The sequence below is a fragment of the Heterodontus francisci genome, chromosome 2 (assembly GCF_036365525.1).
Source record: "Heterodontus francisci isolate sHetFra1 chromosome 2, sHetFra1.hap1, whole genome shotgun sequence".
NCBI classification, from domain to species: domain Eukaryota; kingdom Metazoa; phylum Chordata; class Chondrichthyes; order Heterodontiformes; family Heterodontidae; genus Heterodontus; species Heterodontus francisci.
The window spans coordinates 71104681-71118777 of NC_090372.1; the positions used below are offsets into that span (position 1 = coordinate 71104681).

Consider the following 14097-nt stretch of genomic DNA (forward strand, 5'->3'; position numbering starts at 1 on the left):
AATCAGTAAAACGTGTATCCACCCTTTACCGAACTTCATAACAGAGGATTACATTTTCCCCCAGAGAGATATATAAATATATATAGTATCATTTTCTATACAAAATCAACAGGAAGCACAAAGGCCATTTACTTTATATGAAAGAACATTAATCTCATGAGCCATCATTGATCTTACAGCACTGAAAATCCTACATACATGCACTATTTTTAGAAATCTGAAATAAGACACAAAACATGTTCTGTTGGCACACTGCTTAAAATTGAAAACATTAGTATTTATAATCTTTCTACAAAAAGAAAGAGAAACTAACAATGGTTGGATTACTAAATTCAATGTCTTATTGAGACACTGATCTACAAATTTAACAACTTTGGCACCCAGGAAGAGCAGGAAACAAAGGAAAATACCAAAAAAGTCATCTTTTCATCTGAATTATTGCTGGTGAGGACCAAGGAGAAAACTAAAGAAACACACCAAATAACTGCATTGTTGCTACAACTTAATTATTTTCTGATATAGATCTACAACATAAAAGCAGGAGTGGCCAACAAGTCAAAGCGGCAGAAAACAAAACCATACACAAAAATCACCACATGCTTTATTCAGGTCAGATTTCCCCAGTGCGCAGATGGACCATCTGCCAGATTATTGCAGACCATGGCAGGCTAGGCACCAAAGCAGAAATCAGAGTTTGGGGAACTCAACAGATTGAGTTATTTAACAGATGAAACACTGATCAGAATCAACAATATACATTTTAAAACTCATTAAAAGTTCATAACAGTACTCAAAATGCACTCATCTTAATGGACCAGCAACAACTTTCATTTATACAATAAATGCTTTAAGGTGCTTTACAGAGAGTTACTAGAGTGATGGAAAAAGAGTCATGAGAATGTATTGAGTGATTGAAGGTTTGGGCGAGAATGAAGTATGAGCTTTTAAAAAAGAGCAGCATAAAATGGCAAAAGGAGTTCCCCAGACCAGTAAGTCTAGGAAGCTAAAGCCCTGCTTTTAATGGTGAGACATAGGAAAGTGAGATGCAGAGAAAACCAGAGTCAGAAATTGCAAGGGTATGGAAAGGAATGATTAAAAGACCTTCACAAGTCCAGAAGGAACAAAAGTCCCCAGAAAATTTTTGATCACAAAAATACTGATTTTAGGATACATGAAGTTGCTTTCCATAAAACTCTAATTGCCAAATAAGATGTACTAATTTATCAGACTTAATTCATTTTTATGTTCATTCACAGGAAGTGGGTATCACCAGCAATAACAGAATTCATTGTCCATTCCTGGTTACTCTTCAGAAGGTGGTGGTGAGATGCATTCTTGAACCGCTGCAGTTCGTGTGGTGAAGATACTCCCACTGTGCTATTAGATAGGGAGTTCGAGGATTTTGAGCCAGCGTCAAAAGAAGGAACAGACATATTTCTAAGTCAGGATGGTGTGTGACTTGGAGGGAAAAGTGGAGGCGGTGGTATTCCCATGTGTCTGCTGCTCTTATCCTTCTAGGTGGAAGAGATTGCAGGTTTAGGAAGCGCTGTCGAAGAAGCCTTGGAGAGATGGTGCAGTGCATCTTGTAGATAGTACACATTGCTGCCGCTGTGCACTGGTGGTGGAGGAAGCAAATATTTAAGCTGGTAAGTGGTGTGCCAATCAAGCAAGCTACTTTGTCCTGGATGGTGTTGAGCTTGTTGAATGTTGCTGGAGTTGCATTCGGCCATCACACTCCTGACATATGCCTTGTAGATGATGGAAAGGCTTTGGAGAGTCAGGAGTTGAGTCACTTGCCACAGAATACCCAGCTTCTGACCTGCTCTTGCAGCCACAGTATTTATGTGGATGCTCCAGTTAGGTTTCTGATCAATTGTGACTCCTCCCACCACCCCCCAGGATGTTGATGGGGAAATTCAACACCGGTAATGGTGCTGAAAGCCAAGGGGAGATAGTTATTGGAAATGGTCATTGGCTGGCACTTAAATGTTGCAAACGTTACTTACCACTTATCAGCCCAAGCCTGAATGTTGCCCAGGTCTTGCTGCATGCAGACGCAGACTGGTTCATTAACGGAGGAGTTGTGAATGGAGCTGAACGCTGTGCAATCAAACATCCCCACTTCTGACCTTAAGGAGGGAACATCAAAATTTCTGGAGAGGTTGTCATCTTTTGGGCTGCATTGTGCAGCAATGCCAGAAGGCTTGGAAATATCAAATGGATGTTCTTGTTTTTGATTTTCTTCCAATTGCTAGAACTTAAATCTAAATGAAACATGGGTTAACAACTTAGATATTTCAGCAGCACTAGAATGCTATTTTCTACCAGCAGAAATCTCAGTACGATATATCCTCAAAAACCTCATTTGTAGAATGTAAAATTATTAACAGTTCATGCAAGGTATACTAAAAATACTGTAAGCTCACTAAAGTAAGGACAATTCAGCACATTCCATGGAATCATTAGGACAATACTGAAGACGGTGGATAAAAGATGCCACAGACCCAAGCAATTATAGAAGTAAAACAAATAGACCAATCAGCAATACCAGTTGCAAAATAAAGAGCAACCGGATGCACCAAAATAACAGCAATAGTTCAAAGATAGAACTAACCATGAATAGAAAACATTCAGCGTTGTTTAAAATATACTGGGAAGTGGTTAATGTACGGTGTACACTTTTAACTGTACTATTAGTTTGTATCCATCCAATGTGTAAGTAGCACCTTCATGGGGAGTTAAGAGGCCTGGTTTTGCAAAAACAGCAGCAAGCATTAGGGTAAATTGGGTAAGAACTTCTGGCATCTGCACAGTTAAGTATGGAAATCTAAAATTGTTGTCAGAGATCAGCCTGTCCTTCACAGGGTGTATTGATGCAGTCGCACCAATAAACTGAGTGTTGAAATCAATGCAAGAGCATGAACTTGAGGTGCTTGCCCACTAGAAATAACTGGTGCATTCAGAAGTGAGTTGAGTTTTTTTTTTAAATGGTGTGATCGATGACAATTGCTGTCAAAAATCTTTCTGGCCCAGCAAAGTTAATTTAACAAGCGTGGAGTCTCATTCCCCAAGATAATGAGCGTTGGGAGATATTTTCTTTTTTTTTTGCTTTTTCTGTCAGTCTCATATCTCTCTCTCTGTTAATCCCATCCATATTTCCCAATCTTCATTTGCTTTCTGTCCATGATAGAAATCTAATTCATATTCCCTGGTTAATACTTCCTGGTTTTATCTCTGTACTTCTCAGAGGATTCATCAATCTGGCTGGTTGAAGAGTCACACTCTGTTTCGTGCCCTGCTCACTAGTGTCACCAATGCCCTGCAGAGGCCGTCACATAGGATCAGACATCTGATTAGAACAAGTCCATGCTGTAAAATCTGCAAAAACTTTGGGCAGCTGTCAGCAAGGTGAACGGAAAATGCTGTTCTTTCACCAATCAACTTCAACAGTAGTGTAACTTATGCATTGCATTATACTTCTGGTAATTCAAAAAGTTGCTTTAGTGCTAAAAAATGAATTATCCAATAATTTATAAAAGCAGCATATGTAACCCAACACATTCGAAATTTAGTGCTTACAACATTGAAATATCAGATAATTCAAAATTGCTTAATTCAAGTTAAGAGAAGTAAACTACTGTCCAAAGAAGCCAGAAGAGATCTTGACCATCTTTGAGGTGCTCTGGTCAGCCACATCATGAATATGGCATCCTGTTCTGATCAACAATTAAAAAAGGGGGAACATTCAAACACTGGAGGCATTGAGAAGAGCCAGGAACCCGCCATCTAGGGTCAAGGGCCTGAGTGGAGAAACTTTGGCTTTTCCAACCAGTAAGGACACATTTAAGAGTTGACCTTATGGAGGCACAGAAATGGAAAAAGAACGAAAATATTGTTAACTGTGGGAATAGTACAAAGGGACACGAGTTCAAACTAGTAAATGGTAATTGTAGCACTGATATCAGTAAATTATTCTTCACACGGTGATCAACGTGCTAAAATAGACTTAGATATTTGTGAAGGCAAAAAGTCTGGAATTATTTAACAGTTGGATGCTAGAAGGAGACCTTGGCATCTTTCTGGATTAATAAATTGACAATGGCCTTCCTCAGCAACAATTATTTTGTGATCCTGTGAAATCTTTTGCCAACTGGCATAAAGACCGGATAATCGAGAATCACAACAAACTAAATTTCAATGGAATAAATTAGTACAAGGATCACTGCTGCGAGATAACAAATGTATGACATACAATTCCTATGCAAGTAGAAATGGACTGTTATGGATTTCAGACACTCTCTTGGGTTAGCACCACCAGTTTTGTCAGTAAGCAGAGTTGTGTCCCTGACAACTATAGCACTTAAGACTAGATAAATAAAATACAGTTCCTGAAATTTATGTTAAAGGAAGATCTCTACAGCAGCTGGAAGATCATAGGCAGAAATGGAGTAAGAATGGGAGGGCCAGCTACATAGTGGCATCATGGAAAGCTCCAAAAATACAGACTGGAGAAAGTGCATGCAAATGGCTATCATGCACTTCATGTGGCTATTGTCAATGCTGGCTAGTCTTCAATAATACAAGAGTAATACTTCTATATTTAGTTGTTCATCTACTCCAGAGGTAATGTTGACTCACTTTTCTGAGTGCTCCCAATACTGGGTACACCCAACATGAGAAAACTTCACCAATACAAAATCTCTTCGACTGAAGCACATCCTGTCGGTCCTCATTCCAGTTCATTCTCAATACCCAACAAGTAGTGAACATGCAGACATGTGAAGCATTTTAACTGAATGTCCAACGGGCATGTTCATGCAGATAGAAATGTTAGGAAAGTCTGCAACCCAACTGAAATATTTAAACAATGCTGCAATACTTTTGAAATAAAACCATTTAAAGTCATTGACAGATTAGCTAGTTTTAAACATTCATGAATCAACTTTGCACTCAATTCAAAGAGAAAATCTTATGATGCATGATAACATACTAAATGGCAGGAGTTAGTTTTGAATATGACATTTTGAATTGGGTTGCTAGACAATATGATAAGGTTATAAGGACACAAGAGGGCACTGGCAAACAAGAGCTTGGTTTAAAATGTGTCTACTTCAACGCCAGGAGCATCCGGAATAAGGTGGGTGAGCTTGCAACATGGGTTGGTACCTGGGATCTCGATGTTGTGGCCATTTCAGAGACATGGGTAGAGCAGGGACAGGAATGGATGTTGCGGGTTCCGGGATTTAGATGTTTCACTAAGAACAGAGAAGATGGTAAAAGGGGGGGGGGGGGGGGGGGGTGGCATTGTTAATCAAGGAAAGTATTACAGCGGCAGAAAGGACGTTTGAGGACTTGTCTACTGAGGTAGTCTGGGCCGAGGTTAGAAACAGGAGAGGAGAGGTCACCCTGTTGGGAGTTTTCTATAGACCTCCAAAATAGTTCCAGAGATGTAGAGGAAAGGATAGCAAAGATGATTCTTGACAGCAGCGAGACTAACAGGGTAGTGGTTATGGGGGACTTTAACTTTCCAAATATTGACTGGAAATACTATAGTTCGAGTACTTTAGATGGGTCTGTTTTTGTCCAGTGTGTGCAGGAGGGTTTTCTGACACAGTATGTAGACAGGCCAACCAGGGGCGATGCCACATTGGATTTGGTACTGGGTAATGAACCCGGCCAGGTGTTAGATTTAGAAGTTGGTGAGCACTTTGGTGATAGTGATCACAATTCGGTTAGGTTTACCTTAGCGATGGGCAGGGACAGGCATATACAGCAGGGCAAGAATTATAGCTGGGGGAAAGGAAATTATGATGCGATTAGGCAAGATTTAGGATGCGTAGGATGGGGAAGGAAACTGCAGGGGATGGGCACAATCGAAATGTGGAGCTTATTCAAGGAGCAGCTACTGCGTGTCCTTGATAAGTATGTACCTGTCAGGCAGGGAGGAAGTTGTCGAGCGAGGGAGCCGTGGTTTACTAAAAAAAGTTGAAGCGCTTGTCAAGAGGAAGAAGGCGGCTTATGTTAGGATGAGAAGTGAAGGCTCAGTTAGGGCGCTTGAGAGTTACAAGCTAGCCAGGAAGGATCTAAAGGGAGAGATAAGAAGAGCAAGGAGAGGACACGAGAAGTCATTGGCGGATAGGATCAAAGAAAACCCTAAGGCTTTCGATAGGTATATCAGGAATAAAAGAATGACTCGAGATAGGTTAGGGCCAATCAAGGATAGTAGTGGGAAGTTGTCTGTGGAATCGGAGGAGATAGGGGAAGTGTTAAATGAATATTTTTCGTCAGTATTTACAGTGGAGAAAGAAAATGTTGTCGAGGAGAATACTGAGATACAGACTACTAGGCTGGATGGGATTGAGGTTCACAAGGAGGAGGTGTTAGCAATTTTGGAAAGTGTGAAAATAGATAAGTCCCCTGGGCCAGATGGGATTTATCCTAGGATTCTCTGGGAAGCCAGGGAGGAGATTGCAGAGCCTTTGTCCTTGATTTTTATGTCGTCATTGTCGACAGGAATAGTGCCGGAAGACTGGAGGATAGCAAATGTTGTCCCCTTGTTCAAGAAGGGGAGTAGAGACAGCCCTGGTAATTATAGACCTGTGAGCCTTACTTCGGTTGTGGGTAAAATGTTGGAAAAGGTTATAAGAGATAGGATTTATAATCATCTTGAAAAGAATAAGTTCATTAGCGATAGTCAGCACGGTTTTGTGAAGGGTAGGTCGTGCCTCACAAACCTTATTGAGTTTTTTGACAAGGTGGCCAAACAGGTGGATGAGGGTAAAGCCGTGGATGTGGTCTATATGGATTTCAGTAAGGTGTTTGATAAAGTTCCCCACGGTAGGCTATTGCAGAAAATACAGAAGTATGGGATTGAAGGTGAATTAGTGCTTTGGATCAGAAATTGGCTAGCTGAAAGAAGACAGAGGGTGGTGGTTGATGGCAAATGTTCATCCTGGAGTATAGTTTCTAGTGGTGTACCGCAAGGATCTGTTTTGGGGCCACTGCTGTTTGTCATTTTTATAAATGACCTGGATGAGGGTGTAGAAGGGTGGGTTAGTAAATTTGCGGATGACACTAAGGTCGGTGGAGTTGTGGATAGTGCCGAAGGATGTTGTAGGGTACAGAGGGACATAGATAGGCTGCAGAGCTGGGCTGAGAGATGGCAAATGGAGTTTAATGCGGAAAAGTGTGAGGTGATTCACTTCGGAAGGAGTAACAGGATTGCAGAATACTGGGCTAATGGGAAGATTCTTGGTAGTGTAGATGAGCAGAGAGATCTTGGTGTCCAGGTACATAAATCCCTGAAAGTTGCCACCCAGGTTAATAGAGCTGTTAAGAAGGCATATGGTATGTTAGCTTTTATTAGTAGGGGGATCGAGTTTCGGAGCCACGAGGTCATGCTGCAGCTGTACAGAACTCTGGTGCGGCCGCACCTGGAGTATTGCGTGCAGTTCTGGTCACCGCATTATAGGAAGGATGTGGAAGCTTTGGAAAAGGTGCAGAGGAGATTTACTAGGATGTTGCCTGGTATGGAGGGAAGGTCTTACGAGGAAAGGCTGAGGGACTTGAGGTTGTTTTCGTTAGAGAGAAGGAGAAGAGGTGACTTAATAGAGACATATAAGATAATCAGAGGGTTGGACAGGGTGGATAGTGAGAGCCTTTTTCCTCGGATGGTGATGGCAAACACGAGGGGACATAGCTTTAAGTTGAGGGGTGATAGATATAGGACAGATGTTAGAGGTAGTTTCTTTACTCAGAGTAGTAGGGGCGTGGAACGCCCTGCCTGCAACAGTAGTAGACTCGCCAACTTTAAGGGCATTTAAGTGGTCATTGGATAGACATATGGATGAAAATGGAATAGTGTAGGTCAGATGGTTTCACAGGTCGGCGCAACATCGAGGGCTGAAGGGCCTGTACTGCGCTGTAATGTTCTATGTTCTATGATAGTGGAATTTCTGGCATCCTTCCATCTCAGCAGACAATGGACTGGGTATATGTCACTTCTGAGCTGATCATCATCTGTTGTCACTGTAGAAACCAACTCGTGAATGGCAATCCCTTCCACAGCTGGCACAGATGAATATTGTTGGCCTGAGGTCGACTGAGTTTTTCCTTCCACTGGGCTCTCTTATCTGCCATCTGGTCGTTTTTGTCCTCTGCTTTTTCCAAGCCCTTCATAACTGCCATTCTCCAGGAACTCTGGTCAGCAGCAAGGACTTCCCATACATCAACTCTGATCCTGGTCAGCTTTAGGTCTCACTTGCAGACATCCTTGTAATGCAGATGTGGGCAACCTGTTGGGGTCATGCCAATAGCAAGCTCACCATAAAGCATGTCTTTGGGGATGCAGCCATCATCAATTCGACTCACATAACACAGCCAACAAAATCACCACTGACTCAAGAGGGCAAACATGCTGGGGATCTCTGCACACTGGTGTACTTCCATATTCGGCACTCTGTACTGCCAGAAGATGCCCAATATCCATCTGAGGCAGCGGAGGTGGAAGCTATCAGCCGCTTTTCTTGGCTGGCACACATTATCCATGCTTCACCGCTATAAAGCAGGGTGCTGAGAACACAAGCCCGGTACACGCAAAGCTTTGTATTTTTGGTTAGTTTGCTGTTGGTCCACACTCGTCTTCTCAATGTCGATGTGACAGCTGCAGCCTTGGCAATCCTGGTGCTGATTTTGGCATCAAGGGACAGAATACTGGTGATTGTTGATCCAGGGTATACGAAGCTGTTGCCAACCTCCAAAGTGAGGTTGTTGATGTGGATGGAAGGTGTCCAGACCAACAGATATGAGAAATGTGTCTGGGTGGACTTGTCAGAGACTCTGACCAAAATTTTACTCGGTGGTGGAGGCCCCCACCCACCAGCTTAAAAGTCAGGGAGGACTGGAAGCCACACACCGATTTTGCATGGCCCAGCCTCAGGTGTGACTTTCACTACTGAGGCAAGACGCAGGCCTCAATCCTAGCAGCACCACTGGTAGCGGTGGTCACTACTGGGACTGCACCCAGTTCGAAGAGCAGCACCAAAAGGTGAGTGGGGTCTCGGGTCTCGCCGGCGTAAAAGAAAATTTAGCTCGGTCCCAGCAAGGAGGGTGGGGATTGATTAGGAAGGCAGGGAAGGTGCTCCATCTGGGGTGACATACCCGAGGGGGCCTCTGTTGGACACGGCCACCATCACCCCACCTTCCCCCCGCCCCGCCCCAATTCCCCGAGTATGGCATTAAAGGAGCCCTAGCAAAACTGGAGGCAATGGGAATTAGGGAAAACTCTCCGCTGGTTGGAGTCATACCCAACTCAAAGATAGTTGTGGTTGTTGGAAGTCAATCATCTCAGCCCCAGGGCATCACTGCAGGAGTTTTTCAGGATAGTGTCCTAGGCTCAACCATCAATGACCTTCCCTCCATAAGGTCAGAAGTGGGGATAGTCACTGATGATTGCACGATGTTGATCACCATTCACGACTCCTCGGATACTGAAGCAGCCCATGTCCAGATGCAGCAAGGCCTGGACAACATTCAGACTTGGACTGATAAATGGCAAGTAACATTCGGGCCACACAAGTGCCAGGCAACGACCATCTCAAACAAGGGGTGATGACCCCTTGATGTTCAATGGCATTACCATCGCTGAATTCCTCATGATCAACATCCGAGGGATTACCATTGACCAGAAACTGAACTTGACCAGCCATGTCAATGCTGTGGCTACAAGAGCAGGTCAGAGGCTAGGAATTCTGCGGTGAATAACTCATCTCCTGACTCCCCAGTGCCTGCCCACCATCTACAAGGCACAAGTCAGGAGTGTGATGGAATACTGTCCATTTGCCTGGATGGGTGCAGCTCTAACACTCAAGAAGCTCGGCAACATCCAGGACAAAGCAGCCGGCTTGATTGGCACACCATCCACCATCTTCAACATGCACTCCCTTCACCATCGACGCACAGTGGCAGCAGTGTGCACCATATACAAGATGCACTGCAGCAACTCACCAAGGCTCCTTCAACAACACCTTCCAAATCCACGACCTCTACTACCTAGAAGGATGAGGGCAACAGATGCATGGGACCACCACCACCTGCAAGTTTCCCTGCAAGCCACACACCATGCTGACCTGGAACTATATCACAGTTCCTTCACTGTCTCTGGGTCAAAATCCTGGAACTCCCTCCCTAACAGCACTGTTGGTGGACCCAAGGATTGCAGCGGTTCAAGAAGGCAGCTTACAATCACCTTCACAAGGGCAATTAGGGATATGCAATAAATGCTGGCTTTGCCAGCGACACCCACATTCCACGAATAAATTTTTAAAAGGCCACGTGCCCTTGCATTTTGGAAAAATTCAACAGTCAAAGGAAACATCTACCAGGAAGCATCCTAACTTTTTATTTCTTTAAAGGCACAAAGTGAAAAAAAAAATTCAAAAAATTAGGGGGAAAAAAAAGGTTAATTGTCTAATGGTAGATTTAACATCTAAAGCAAACAGTTTCATCTGCATGCCCCACCCCCACCACCTGAGCTGCATCCAGTACCCCCGAGGTAAGCATGCCACAATTTGGGAACCCCTGCCCTAGAAAATACGATTTGATTTTAGACTCTACACATTTAAATTTAAACTAACTTAGCACATAGAGTCATAGAGATACAGCACCGAAACAGGCCCTTCGGCCCACCGGGTCTGTGCCGACTATCAACCACCCATTGATACTAATCCTACATTAATCCCATTTTTCCCTCTCACATCCCCATCTTCCCTCAATTCTCCTACCACCTACCTACACTAGGGGCAATTAATTTTTTTTTTTTTTACAATGGCCAACTTATCTAACAACCCGCAAGTCTTTGGCACGTGGGGGGAAACCAGAGCACCCGGAGAAAACCCACACGGTCACAGGGAGAACTTGCAAACTCCGCACAGGCAGTACCCAGAACCGAACCCAGGTCGCTGGAGCTGCGAGGCTGCGGTGCCAACCACTGCGCCGCCCAACATATTTAGCACTCTTGCATAAATTTCCACAAACCAAACATTTGCTAATTTAATGGTTTTTCCTCCAAAAAATAAGACACCAGCTCCATTAGCATTCCCTCAACTGTATCGTATACCTTGCCTCCATTCCAAAAAAATGGCAATGATTCTTTATGCCACCTCACTTGTTACTACTTCACACTCTGTACACCCTTCTCAAATCAATGCTCACATCTGCACAACTTCACAGCCCCCCCAGATGTCACTCCACTGCTCAGCTCAACAAAGGACTGGTTGAGCTGGTTCCTTTTGTAAAATATGAAACCTGCACCAATTCAACATTTCTCAACCAGCATGACTAAGCATAATAGCTCATTCCCCTCTACATCAAATAAAGTTACTACAGTTGCTCAGAAAGAAGCTGGCATAGGCCATTCTGCATTAAGTTACACTGTACTGCCTCCAAATCTTTTACAATATGAAATCTGAAACAACGTTGATTCAGAACATGCATACTCGAGACCCACGTACACTGCAGAAAAAAAAAGTAAAAAGTCAAGTTTCTGCTAGTGTCTTTCAGATGAGACGTTAAGCCAAGGCCCCATCTGCTCTCTCAGGTGGATGTAAAAGATCCAAGGCACCATTTTGAAGAGCAGGGAGGTTATCCCCAGTGTTCTGGCCAATATATATCCCTCAAATCGACATCACTAAAATAGATTATCAAGTCACTACCACATTGCTGTTTGGAGGAGCTTGCTGTGTGCAAACTGGCTACCGCATTTCCTACCTAAAACAGTGTCTACATTTCAAAATTCATTAGGTGTACAACACTTCGAGACACCCCGGTGCTTGTGAAAGGGGCTATATAAATACAAGTCTTTCTTTAGTATCCGAACAGTAAGTAGCATTTGAAACAGGCCTCCATTATACTATGATAGGATCAGCAACCACTCTACTTAACCACACCGCTAATTGTACATTACCAGCTATTTCTCATTACTTTATATGTTGCTTTGGGACTGTAAGCATTGAAATATTGAATAACTTTCACCTGAAGTCCATCTTTACAAGGCTCTGGGGAGACCAACAGGAAACAAAACTAATTTGCTCCACCATTAGCAGCAAAGCCTTCAGCTTCCTGGGTCCCACTTTCTAGAATGACCTGCCTAAACTCTCCCCAACCTCTCAAAAAAAAATTCTTTGACCAAGTTTTCGGTTACCCGTTCAAATCTTCATAGTCCTGCCTCAATATCTCTGTTTTCCATATTCTTATCTGAAGCCTCTGGGATGTGAAAGGCACAGTAAAAAAAAACAAGCTGCTATCCACATTGGGACAATACCTACTTCCGATCATATCTTCATCAGCCCTCTGGGCAAATACCTGCTGCAAGTACTGAAACTCCAGAACAAGAGCATTCAACACCCAAGGGTCCAACCCTTCTAAACCGCAGTCATGTTTAAAGTTACATGAAGCTAAAGCAGTATAACACAGCCTCTCCAAAGTGGCGTTACACCGTTACATTCTGGAATTAGCTCAGAGCAACTAATACAGTCACTTTCACATCACCATGCAGAAGCCACTTTGCAATAAAGGCCATGAAATTACTTAATGAAATGATCCGCACCAAGTGATCAACACACTAACCACGACAAATTGAGGTCCCTAGCCCAAGCCATCTAATGTTGGCGAAAACCAAAGACCCCGCTGCAGTAACTGCTGTGCTCTTACATAATCGACAAACGCCGTTTGCGCTCTTGAATCTAAAATCACCTTCGATATTGCATGTTGTCGATGTAGATGGTGATCACAAAGGGATAGCCAGAGTTGGAGGACTAAGTAACAGCAAAAAGCAGAAAGCAAACCTACTGAAAAGTATCAAGACAACTCGACTTTTGAATTGTGCTGCAAATTCTACCACGCAAACCCATTTACTACTGACCAAAAAAACCACACGCTTTCGGTCTAACTCCAAAGTGACTGAAACATGATTCGTTACAAAACGGCTCATCTTTAGATCTCCAACAGGTTCGCGCAAGCCTTCTGCAGCGTGTTCAGTTAAAAATACCTCAGCTTTCCTCAACTCAAAAAAAAACTACGCAGTTTCCTCAGCGTTACACAAACTCACATTTTCTGTATTGTTACTAAGTCCCATTTTAAATACTGATCAGCCACTTAACATCGCACTTGTTAAAATTACTTTGACCGTCCGACAGGAATTATTTTCAAAGCGGCCCCTTGTTTTATCATTTCGAAAAGTCGTTAAATGAAGTAGTGTTATTTGTTGCTTATGAAACTAATCATTATACAATAATGTTTGCTTGAATTCATGCTCCTAATGCGCTAAGTAAAACATAATTTGACGTTTGCATTGTAAAAGGAAGTTCTCCGATTTCTACCAAGCTTTATTTGGAATATTGTGCAGCCACTAAAGAGGGCAGAAAGTCCAAATGAAGTGCGAAATCCAACTTTGTGAAAGCGGCTGGCCCCTCACAGGCATCCTTTTACCTGCGATGCAGGGAGCCGAGCCGAGCCAAGCCAAGCCGGCCCTCCAGCTCCCACCCGCTCCCCGCTCCAGCCCACTTTGGCACCTGGCTTACTTCACCGCTCACCTTCGAGATCTGGAAACTGCCGCAAAACGCACCGAAGATGCAGCTCCTCTCCCGAGCGAAGAAAAAATAAGGTCGAGTTCTCCTCAAAATAAGCAACACACACAAGCAGCCAAGAGTTGCTAAAACTGAGATTACTGAAAGGGAAACAAAGAAGCCAGAAACACAGCTGGAGCCATGAACCTGCAGCAGCCGCCAATAAACAGCTGCTCGATGTGTGAACGCAGCAGCACAAACCCGTCTCTCTCTCTCTCTCTCTCTCAACATTTCCATGACGCGTCCTTGTCAATCAGCACTGTTCTCTCAATCAGAAGAGCTAGGAGGATGCGTTTACTTATTGACGGCAGCTTCACGGAGGTAGTTAAGGTGCTTGTTGACTTCTGCTGTCACAGTGCATGTGTATCCAGATTGGACAAAACCCTCAGCATTTAGATCACTGTCTCAATGGGGAAAGACCAAAGTATAAGGTCCCCCCACCAAGCTGAACTGAGGGGCTGGACCCAAGGGAAAC

The 14097-nt window shown here is 43.5% G+C and overlaps 1 protein-coding gene across 2 annotated transcripts in view; it reads right to left on the minus strand.

The window, feature by feature from the left end:
* The window catches only part of osbpl3b (oxysterol binding protein-like 3b), a 215970-nt gene extending 202114 nt beyond the window's left edge, over positions 1-13856 (minus strand). Inside the window, exon 1 of one of the 2 annotated variants that reach the window (XM_068058932.1) lies at positions 13590-13855. The gene's annotated coding sequence lies outside the window, so the exon portion shown is untranslated. Of the gene's footprint in view, positions 1-13589 lie in introns of both variants that reach the window. The other variant, XM_068058942.1, reaches the window with a different exon arrangement.
* Positions 13857-14097: the final 241 nt, after the last annotated feature.